We start from the raw sequence: 9,480 nt of genomic DNA, 5'->3' as shown, positions 1-9,480 counted from the left end.
ACCACCATCTTCCCCTCTCCACTATAACATACTTTAAAGTATAAAGACATGCATATTTTAAAGAAGAGATAATATGAATTCTACACAAACTTCAGGAACTAGTGGAGGAGGGAATCCTTCCCAATTCATTTTATAAAGCTAGTGTTAATCTTATTCCACAAATATTACAAAAAAAAGGAAAACTATGGAATATTCCTTATGAAAATAAATGTAAAATTTCCTGATAAAATATTAGCAAATTGAACTCAGTAGTTTATAAAATCAACCCAGCAATGTATAAAAGGATTCAATACAATCCCAATCATAATCCTAGCAGGCCAATGTTGAGGAAATTGACAGGCTAATTCCAAATATTATATGGAAATACAAAGGACTTAGAATGGCCAAAATGATTTTGAAAAAGTTGGAAAACTAAAACTACCTGATTTCAAGATTTATTATAAAGCTACCATAATCAAGACAAGCTGAAAATTGTGTAAATATAGACATACAAAATAATGGAGTATTATAAAGATTTCAGAAATAGACCCATATGTATATGGTCAATTGATTTTTGTTACAAAGATCCAATATAATTTAATGGGGAAAGAGTAATTTTTCTTTTTAATGGTTGCTGGAAAAACTGGATAACCACATGGAGGAAAAATGAACCTCAAGTATTAACTCAGTACCATAAACAACATCAAAAATACAAAAAGTTTGTTCTACAAAAAAGCATAAGAGATAATCCTGAAAAGCTAGCAATTTTTTACCCATAGCCACCTTGTGGTAGACAGATTAATGATCCTCCCAAAATGTCCACATCCTAATCCTTGGAATCTGTTTAAGAAATTATACAGTGTTATATTATGATTTATAGTAAGAAATATGTGTTTAGTCTCCACACCTATTTCTGGCGCAGAGTTTTTAAAACATTTGGAGTTTCTTAAGTGATGAGAATGATCAAGGTGTCTTTTTATGTTGATGAGGTGAGAGTTTAGAACTCTCCTGAGCAATCTGAGGATGAGGCCTAGTTGCTAGGGGAACCAACCATGAATATAGTTTTGGAACTTTTAGTCCTACTCCTTGATTTCTGGGGAGAAGTTGGGGAGAGGAGCTAGAGGTTGAGTCAATCACCTATGACCAATGATTTAATCATTTGTGCCTACCTAATGAAGCCTCCATAAAAACCCCAGAACAGGATATTTGGAGAGCTTTTGGACTGGTGAACACATGGAGAGTCAGAGAGAGTGACATGTTAGAGAAGGGCATGGAGGCTCTGCATCCTTCTCCATAATTTGTTCTATGCATCTCTTCTGACTCTTCCTGAATTAAATCATTTTATAATAAACTGGCAATCTAGTACGTAAAATGTTTCTCTAACTTCTATGGGCCACTCTAGCAAATTAATCATATTCAAGGAAGGGATCATTGGAGCCTCCCATCTATAGCCTGTTAGAAATACAGTAATAACCTGGGACTTGTGGTTGGTGTCTGAGGTGGGTAGGGGGCTGTCTTGGCGGACTGAGCCCTGAAGCTGTAGAATTTGATGCTATCACTGTGTGGGTTATGTCAGATTGAGTTGAATTATAGGACATCTGGCTAGTATCCAAGAATTGCCCACCAGTATATGGGAAAACATCTCCCTTAAACAATGTAATTGGTGACCAGAATTAGATATGGCACAGGGAAATAAAGGGAGAAAGTTGAATTAAGTTTGCTAATCAGTTAACCTTAAGACACATCACCCAGATTATCTGAGTCAAAGTAATCACAAGGTTTCTTAACAGTAGAAGGAGGCAGAAGAGAGAACACATCCTGCTATGGCAGTATGAAAAGGAGTAGGTTGCTGTTGTTGGTTTTAGCATAATACCATCTGGGTCTACCCATGTTGTTTGAAATGGCAAGACTGTATTTTTTTAATGACTGAATAATATTCCATTGTGCTTGTATGCATGTGTGTGTGTGTGTGTATACACACCACATTTTCTTTATCCATTTATCTATCAATGGACATTTAGATTGCCTCAATATTTTGGCTATTATAAATCATGTTATAGTAAACATAGGGGTGCTGTATCTTTTCAACTTAGTGCTTTCATTTTCATTTTCTTTGAGTAAATACCCAGACTAGATTTACTGGGTTGTATGGTATTTCCATTTTTAATTTTTCAAGAAACCGCCATACTTTTTTCATAGTGGTGGCACCAATTTATATTTGCACCAACAATACATGAGGGTTCCCTTTTCTTCACATTTTCACCAGTGCTTGTTATTTCTTGTCTTTTTGATGCTAGTCATTCTGACTTGTGTGAGGTGATAGCTCATTGTGGTTTTGATTTTCATTTCTCTGATAATTAATGATGTTGAGCATCTATTCATGTATCTCTTGGCCATCTGAATTTCTTCTTCAAAAAAATGCCTATTCATTTACTCTGCCCATTTTTAAATCAAATTATTTGGATTTTATTTTAATTTGAGTTATGTATATTCCTTATATATATTTGGTTATTTTTTAAATTTTAATTTAAAAATTTTTCAGTGTCCCAAAATTCATTGTTTGTTAACCCCTTACTGAATATATAATTTGCAAATATATTCTCCCATTTAGTACAGAGTCATTTCATTTTGTTGATGGTTTTCTTCACTGCCCAAAGCTTTGTAGCTTGATATACTTCTAAAAGTTTATTTTTACTTTTGTTTCTCTTGCCTAAAGAGACACATCCAGAAAATATCACTAAGGCTTTTATCAAAGAGATTACTACCTATGTTTTATTTTAGAAGTTTTATGGTTTTAGGTCTTCCATTAAGGTCTTTAATCTATTTTTAGTTCATTTTTGTATATGGTCTAAGGAAGCTGTCCAGGTTCATTTTTTTTCCCAGATTTCCTAACACCATTTGTTGAAAAGACTATCTTTTTCCCATTGTATATTCTTGCCTCTTTTGTTGTAGATTGATCATATAATTATGGGTTTATTTCTGGCCTCTATTCTGTTCCACTTATTTATGTGTCATATTTTGTGCAAGTACCATACTCTTCTGATTACTGTAGTGTGTAGTTTATCTTAAAATCTGGAATTATGATACCTCCAGCTTTGTTCTTCTTTTCTTAAGATTGCTTTGAATATTTGAGGTTCCATACAAATTTTAGGATTATTTATGGTTCCATACAAATTTTAGGATTATTTGTTTTACTTCTGTAAAAAAAAATACTGTTGGTATTTTGATAGGTATTCCACTGAATCTGTGTATTGCTTTGTGTAATGTGGACATTTTAACAATGTTAATTAACAATGTTAATTCTTCCAAACCATGAACATGGTATAATCCTATTGTAAATAGGGTTGTTTTTAAATTTCTCTTTCTGATAGTTCATTATTAGTGTATAGAAATGCAACAGATCTGTATATTAATTTTTTTGTCCTGCAATTTTTCTTGGATTCATTTATTTTAATGTGGTTTTGTTGTTACTGTTGTTGGAGTATTTAGGTTTGTCTATCTAGAGGATCAGGTCATTTGTGAATAGTGACAGTTTTACTTCTTGTTTGTCATTTTTTAAATTTAATTTTTTCATTGTTCCAAGATTCATTGTTTATGCAACACAGCCAGATATTTTTATCTCTCTCCCCCTTCTCTGATTGCTGTAGCTAGGACTTCCAGTATTATGTTGAATAAAAATGATGAGATTTTAGAGGAATAACTTTCCATTTTTCACCATTGATTATGATCTTAGCCATGGGTTTGTGCCATATATGGCCTTTATTATCTTGAGTTATATCCTGTCTAAATCCACAAAGTTTATCATAAATGAATGTTGAATTTTGTGAAATGCTGTTTCTGCATCTACTGAGATGATCATATGGTTTTTATTCTTCATTTTGTTAATGTGATACATTCCCTTGATTGATTTGCTGATATTGAATGATCCCTGAAATAAATCTTCTTGCTTGTGGTGAACGATTATTTATAGTATTGTTGAATTTGGTTTGTTAATACTTTGTCGAGAATTTTTGCATTTATCTCCTTCAGAGGTTTTGGTTGTAGTTTCTTCTTGTTTTGTTTTTGTAGTGTCTTTTTTGGTTTTGGTATCAGTGCTGTATAGAATGAATTAGAAAGTTTTCCCTTCTCTATTTTTTTTTTTAATAATTTGAGAATAGGTATTAACTTTTCTTTAAATGTTTGGTAGAATTCATCTGTGAAGTCATCTGGTCCTGGACTTTTGTTTGTTGGGAGGTTTTGTTTTTGTTTTTTATTTTTGTTTTGTTTTGCTTTGTTTTTTGGTTTTTACTGATTCAACTTAGTTATTAGTAATTGATCTGATTGAGTTTTCTATTTCCTCCCAATTCAGTTTTAGAAGATTGTATGTTTCTAGGAAATTATCCATTTCTTTTAGGGTATTCAATTTGTTGGCATATAATTTATTGCAATAGTCTTCTATAATTCTTTGTATTTCTGTGGTATTTCTCACTTCATATATTTGAGTTTCCTCTTTTTTTATGTCATGAGTCTGGCAAAAGGTTTATCAATTTTCTTTATTTTTTCAAAGAACCAGCTTTAGTTTCATTGATCTTTTCTACTTTGCTTAAATCTCTATTTCATTTATTTCCACTCTCATTTTTATTTCCTTTTACTAATTTGGGGCTTTGTTTTGTCTTCCTTCTCTAGTTAATTTAGATAGAAGTAAAGATTTTTTATTTGAGATTTTTCTTATTTCTTGAGGGAACCTTGTATCATTATAAACTTCCCTTTTTAAACTTTTTTTGCTGTATCCCAAAGATTTTGAACCATTTTTTCCCATTTTCCTTTGTCTTCAGGTATTTTAAATTTTTTCTTTCATAGCATGTAGTTCAGCCTCCATGTGTTTGTGTATTCTTGGGTTTTTTTCCTTATAATTGTCATATATATAATTCCTCCCATCCATATAATTCCTTCCAGTGTCATACAATTGTGGTCAGAAAAGATGCTTGATATGATTTCAATCTTCTTAAATTTGTTGAGACTTGTTTTGTGTCCCAACATGTGATCTTATCCTGGACAGTATTCCATGTGCACTTGAAAAGGATATGTATCTTGGTGTGTATGGATGGAATGTTTTGTATGTGTTTGTTAAGTCCATCTGGCCTAATGAGTAATTCAAAGCCTTTGGTTCCTTATTTATTTTCTGTCTGGTAATATATCCATTGATATAAGTGTGGTGTTAATGTCCCCAATTACTATTGTATTACTATCAATTTGTCCCTTTATGTCCATTAATATTTGCTTTACCTATTTAGGTGCTCCTATAGTGGGTGCATAGATATTTACAGTTTTATATCTTCTGTTGAATTGATTCCTTTATCATACTCTTCTTTGTCTTTGTTACAGTCTTTGTTTTAAAGTCTATTTTGTCTGATAGAACTATTAGTACGCCAGTTTTATTTTTTATTTTTTATTTTTTTCACTTCCATCTGCATGAAAAGTTTTTTTCCATTCTTTACTTTCAGTCTGTTGATGTCTTTAGGTCTGAAGTGAGTCTCCTGTAGGTGACATTTAAATGGGCTTTGTTTCTATCCATTTGGTCACCCTATCTTTTAATTGGAGCATATATACTATTTACCTATAATTATTGATATGTGTGTGTTTATTGCTATTTTGTTAATTGGCTTTTTTTATAGTTTTTTTTTTTTTTAGTTCTTCTGTTTCTCCTTCTCTTACTCTCTTATCTTGTAATTAATGACTTTAGCCTTATTCTTTGATTCCTTTCTGTTTATTTTTTTGTGCATCTATTATAGGTTTTCCATTACCATAAGGTTAATTTATAACATCCTAACTATATAGCACTCTATGTTGTTGTTGTTTAAATTCAAACATTCTGAAAGCACTACATTTTTACTCCTTCCCCTCCACATTTTCTATATGTAATGTCATGCTTTACATATTGTATATAGCATGTTTGCTTTTTACCAGGGAAGTTTATTCCTTTTGTAATTTTCTTCTATTTTTTAAGAAATATTTATTACTTAATTTATTTATTTGTCAGAGAGTATGGCCAAGCAAGGGGAGTGGCAGGCAGAGAAGCAGACTCCATGCTGAGCAAGGAGCCCTGGGGTTGTGACTTGGGCCGAAGGCAGATACTTAACTGACTGAGCCATCCAGGGGTCCCTCAAATTTTCTTCTAGTAAATATATTTTCTTGCCTTCAACATTTCTTGTAAGGTCAATTTAGTGGTTAAGAACTTTTTTAGATTCCCCCCACCCCAGGAAACTTAAATCTCTCCTTCAATTCTACATGAGAAACTTGCTGAGTAGAGTTTTCTTGGCTATAGGTTTTCCCCTTCAGCACTTTGAATATATCATGCTGCTTTCTTCTAGCCTGCAAAGTTTCTTCTGAAAAATCAGCTCATAATCTCATGGGATTTCCCCTGTATATAGCTAGTTGCTTTTCCCTTGCTGCTTTTAAGATTTTATCTTTAATTTTTGATGTTTTAATTATTATGTGTTTTGGTGCAGACTGCCTTTGGTTCACCTGGCTTACAACTCTCTATGCTCCCTGACCTGGATATCTGTTTCCTTTCCCAGGGTAAGGAAGTTTTCAACTATTACTTCTTCACATAAATTTTCTGCTGCTTCCTCTCCTCTCCTCTTCTTCTGGGACCTCTGTAATGTGAGTGTTAGTATGCTTGATGTCCCAGAGGTCTCTTAATCTGTCCTTATATTTTTACTATCCTTTTTTCTTTTTGCTGTTCACCTTGGGTGCTTTCTCATACCAGGTCTTCTAGACCACTGATTCACTGTTCTGCATCCTCTAGTCTATTACTGATTCCCTTTAGTGTATTTTTTTATTTCACTTACTTTATCCTTTAACTCTGATATGAATTAGGCAAAACAATTACCTCTCCCAGTCTTGAAGGAGTGTCCTTGTGTAGGACTGTCTTCTATACAGACTGAATGTTTCTGGTAGCTTTGGCTGGCTTGCTGGAGCTGGAGCAGTGTGGGTTAGGGGCTTCTTGGTGTGTGCCAAGGGGTCGAGGAACCTTTGTGCCCTACTGGTAGGAGAGTCAGTTCAGAAACCACTTTGCCTACTCTGCAGAACATATGCAGGGCTTCCAGTGAAGATGGGGGGTGATGGAAAGGGTTCTTCATTCTCCGGGGAGTTGGCAGGAAGAATTCTATCAGTCTTGGTGGGATGGCTGGAATTGTGGCAAGTGTAAGAAGGTAGATGAACTATTATGCGTAGATAGCTGTAGTGGTATGGTCTAGGAACTTATGGCTCTCTTGGCAGCAGGACTATGAGAGCACCAAGACTCTGCTATCATCTGATCTATCCTTATGTGGGGGGGGGGGTGGATATTAAACAGTGGTGCTTGCCAGCATTTCCCAACCCCAGTGAGAGTTCTAGCAGTTCTCCCACGATTTGGCAGATACTTTAGGGTTAGTAAATGGATTTACTTTACTTACAGTCTAGTTGCCCTTAAAACCACTGAGTTTTGTGTTTGTTTTTCTTTGATGTACCCAGGATCAGACAAATATGAGCATGGACTCTTTAGTGGTTTCCTCCATACTGCATTTCATAGCATCAGGAGTGGAGTTCCCATTGTTACTGTGTCTCTTTCTCTCTCACCATTGTCTGTATGGTCCCTCAATCTTCTGTTGTGCAGAATCTGTTCAATCAGTGCTCAGTTCATATTCAGGAGGAATTTCTGTATATGTTAGCATCGATTCAGTGTGTCCATGGGAGTAGATCAGGTCAGGGTCTTCCTATGCTACCATCTTTGACCCCTTCTTTTTATCCTATGTGTTCATTAGATAAGACTAGACCATCTAATTCTTCTTCCAAATAAAAAACCCAATAACCAATAATTTCACAGAGAATTTAATTCTAACCATAGAATCTCAATACATACTGAACTGCTAGCAGATTACTTGTTCAAATACAGATTCTCACAATCCATAAACCCATAAAAAGTTTACCCTCATAGAAGGTCAGTATAAATAAGATTGACTTATATATATAATAAGTAGGTTAGCAAGCACTCATCTAGAACTAGTTTCTGTTCTAAACACTGTGTATATTAATCTAGTATAAGAACTATATGAAGTAGGAACAATTATTGTCTTCATTTTACAGATGACACTGACTCTCCCAAAGTCAGTTAATTGTGTATCCAGATTTTGAACTCAACAAGTTTGGCCCCAAAGTCCTTCCTCTCAGCCTCTATGCAGAACTATGAAATATGTGGTATATTAATGTCACACAACAGGGTCATTTATCCTTTAAGAAGTGCATTGTTCTGTTTTTGTCTTGTTTTCATCATTCCTTTATATTGAGCTCATATAATATCCAGTGCTTCACTGGAATGCCAAGTATCACTGTGTATAGTAGATGTCTTATAAATGAGAGACAATAATTAGGAAATAAATTGATTAGAATAATGTTTAAAATTTTATTATGCTTTTGGAGTAATGAAAATGTCCTTAAGCTGATAGTAGTGATAGTTGTACAACTCTGTGAATATAATAAAAACTATTTAATTGTAGCTATTAGTGGATGCACTGTATGAAATGTAGGTTATATTCCACTAAAGCTGTTAAATACAAGGCAAAACATGGAACTCTGCAATTCATGAGTAAATAACAGTGTTTTTTGAAAAAATTATGTTATGCTTTTGCTTGAACTATATGTAATCCAGCCTTGAGGAAATAAGGTTCAGGAAATGGTTTTGAACAGAATATCTCCACATCTTTACATGAATTCAATTTCTAATCACCAATGCTAAAACAATTCCCAGTCCATACTTGGCAGGTGGGAGGCGTGAATGCTTTCTCCCTCTGTTCCTTGATGGGTCTATTTTCACAAACTCTTTTAAATCTTGGAAATCTTCACATCTCCAAGAGAGCTGTGTCCCCTCCCTTCACCTTTTCCACATAGTTCTAATGATGGATGTTGGTGTGACAGAAAATTGTGGGACTGGGGAACGGGGTTCTGCATGACATACTTTAAGAAGACAGCAGTGTTCTAGATCAAACCTGGAGGAGAACAAAGAGTTTGGAAAAGGGACACCTTAGTATTAGATATGTTTAGTCTAAATAAGTCTTGATTATTATCTTCATATATTTAAAGAACTGCATTTTGGAAGATAAATTAGCTCCAGAGGATGGTTATATTATAATAGATGAAAGTTATGCACAGAGGGAATGAAACTGTACAAAACAGAGTACATCCAAATTGTCATCTTTTTAGTCAGAACCACCTTAAAATATTACTTTCAAAAGCTTGCACTTTTATATTTAAAGCTTGGTTCTACATGCTATGGGAAAACAGAGATGAGGCACACTCACACAAAATATCCTGGGTTCAATTTCACAAGGTATAAATTTGGGAGCCTGAATTAAGATATTTTTGGGTGTGTGTCTTAATCCCAGGTATCTTTATAATTAACATCCTTCATATTGGCTAAGACAGTGTGAGGTCTCAGAACTTCATGTAGAAGACCAGACTAGTTCAAAGCAGCTAATGCTTCAA

This window comes from Mustela lutreola, chromosome 14 (assembly GCF_030435805.1).
Source record: "Mustela lutreola isolate mMusLut2 chromosome 14, mMusLut2.pri, whole genome shotgun sequence".
Classification (NCBI taxonomy): Eukaryota; Metazoa; Chordata; class Mammalia; order Carnivora; family Mustelidae; genus Mustela; species Mustela lutreola.
Note: the sequence above shows the minus strand (reverse complement) of the source record.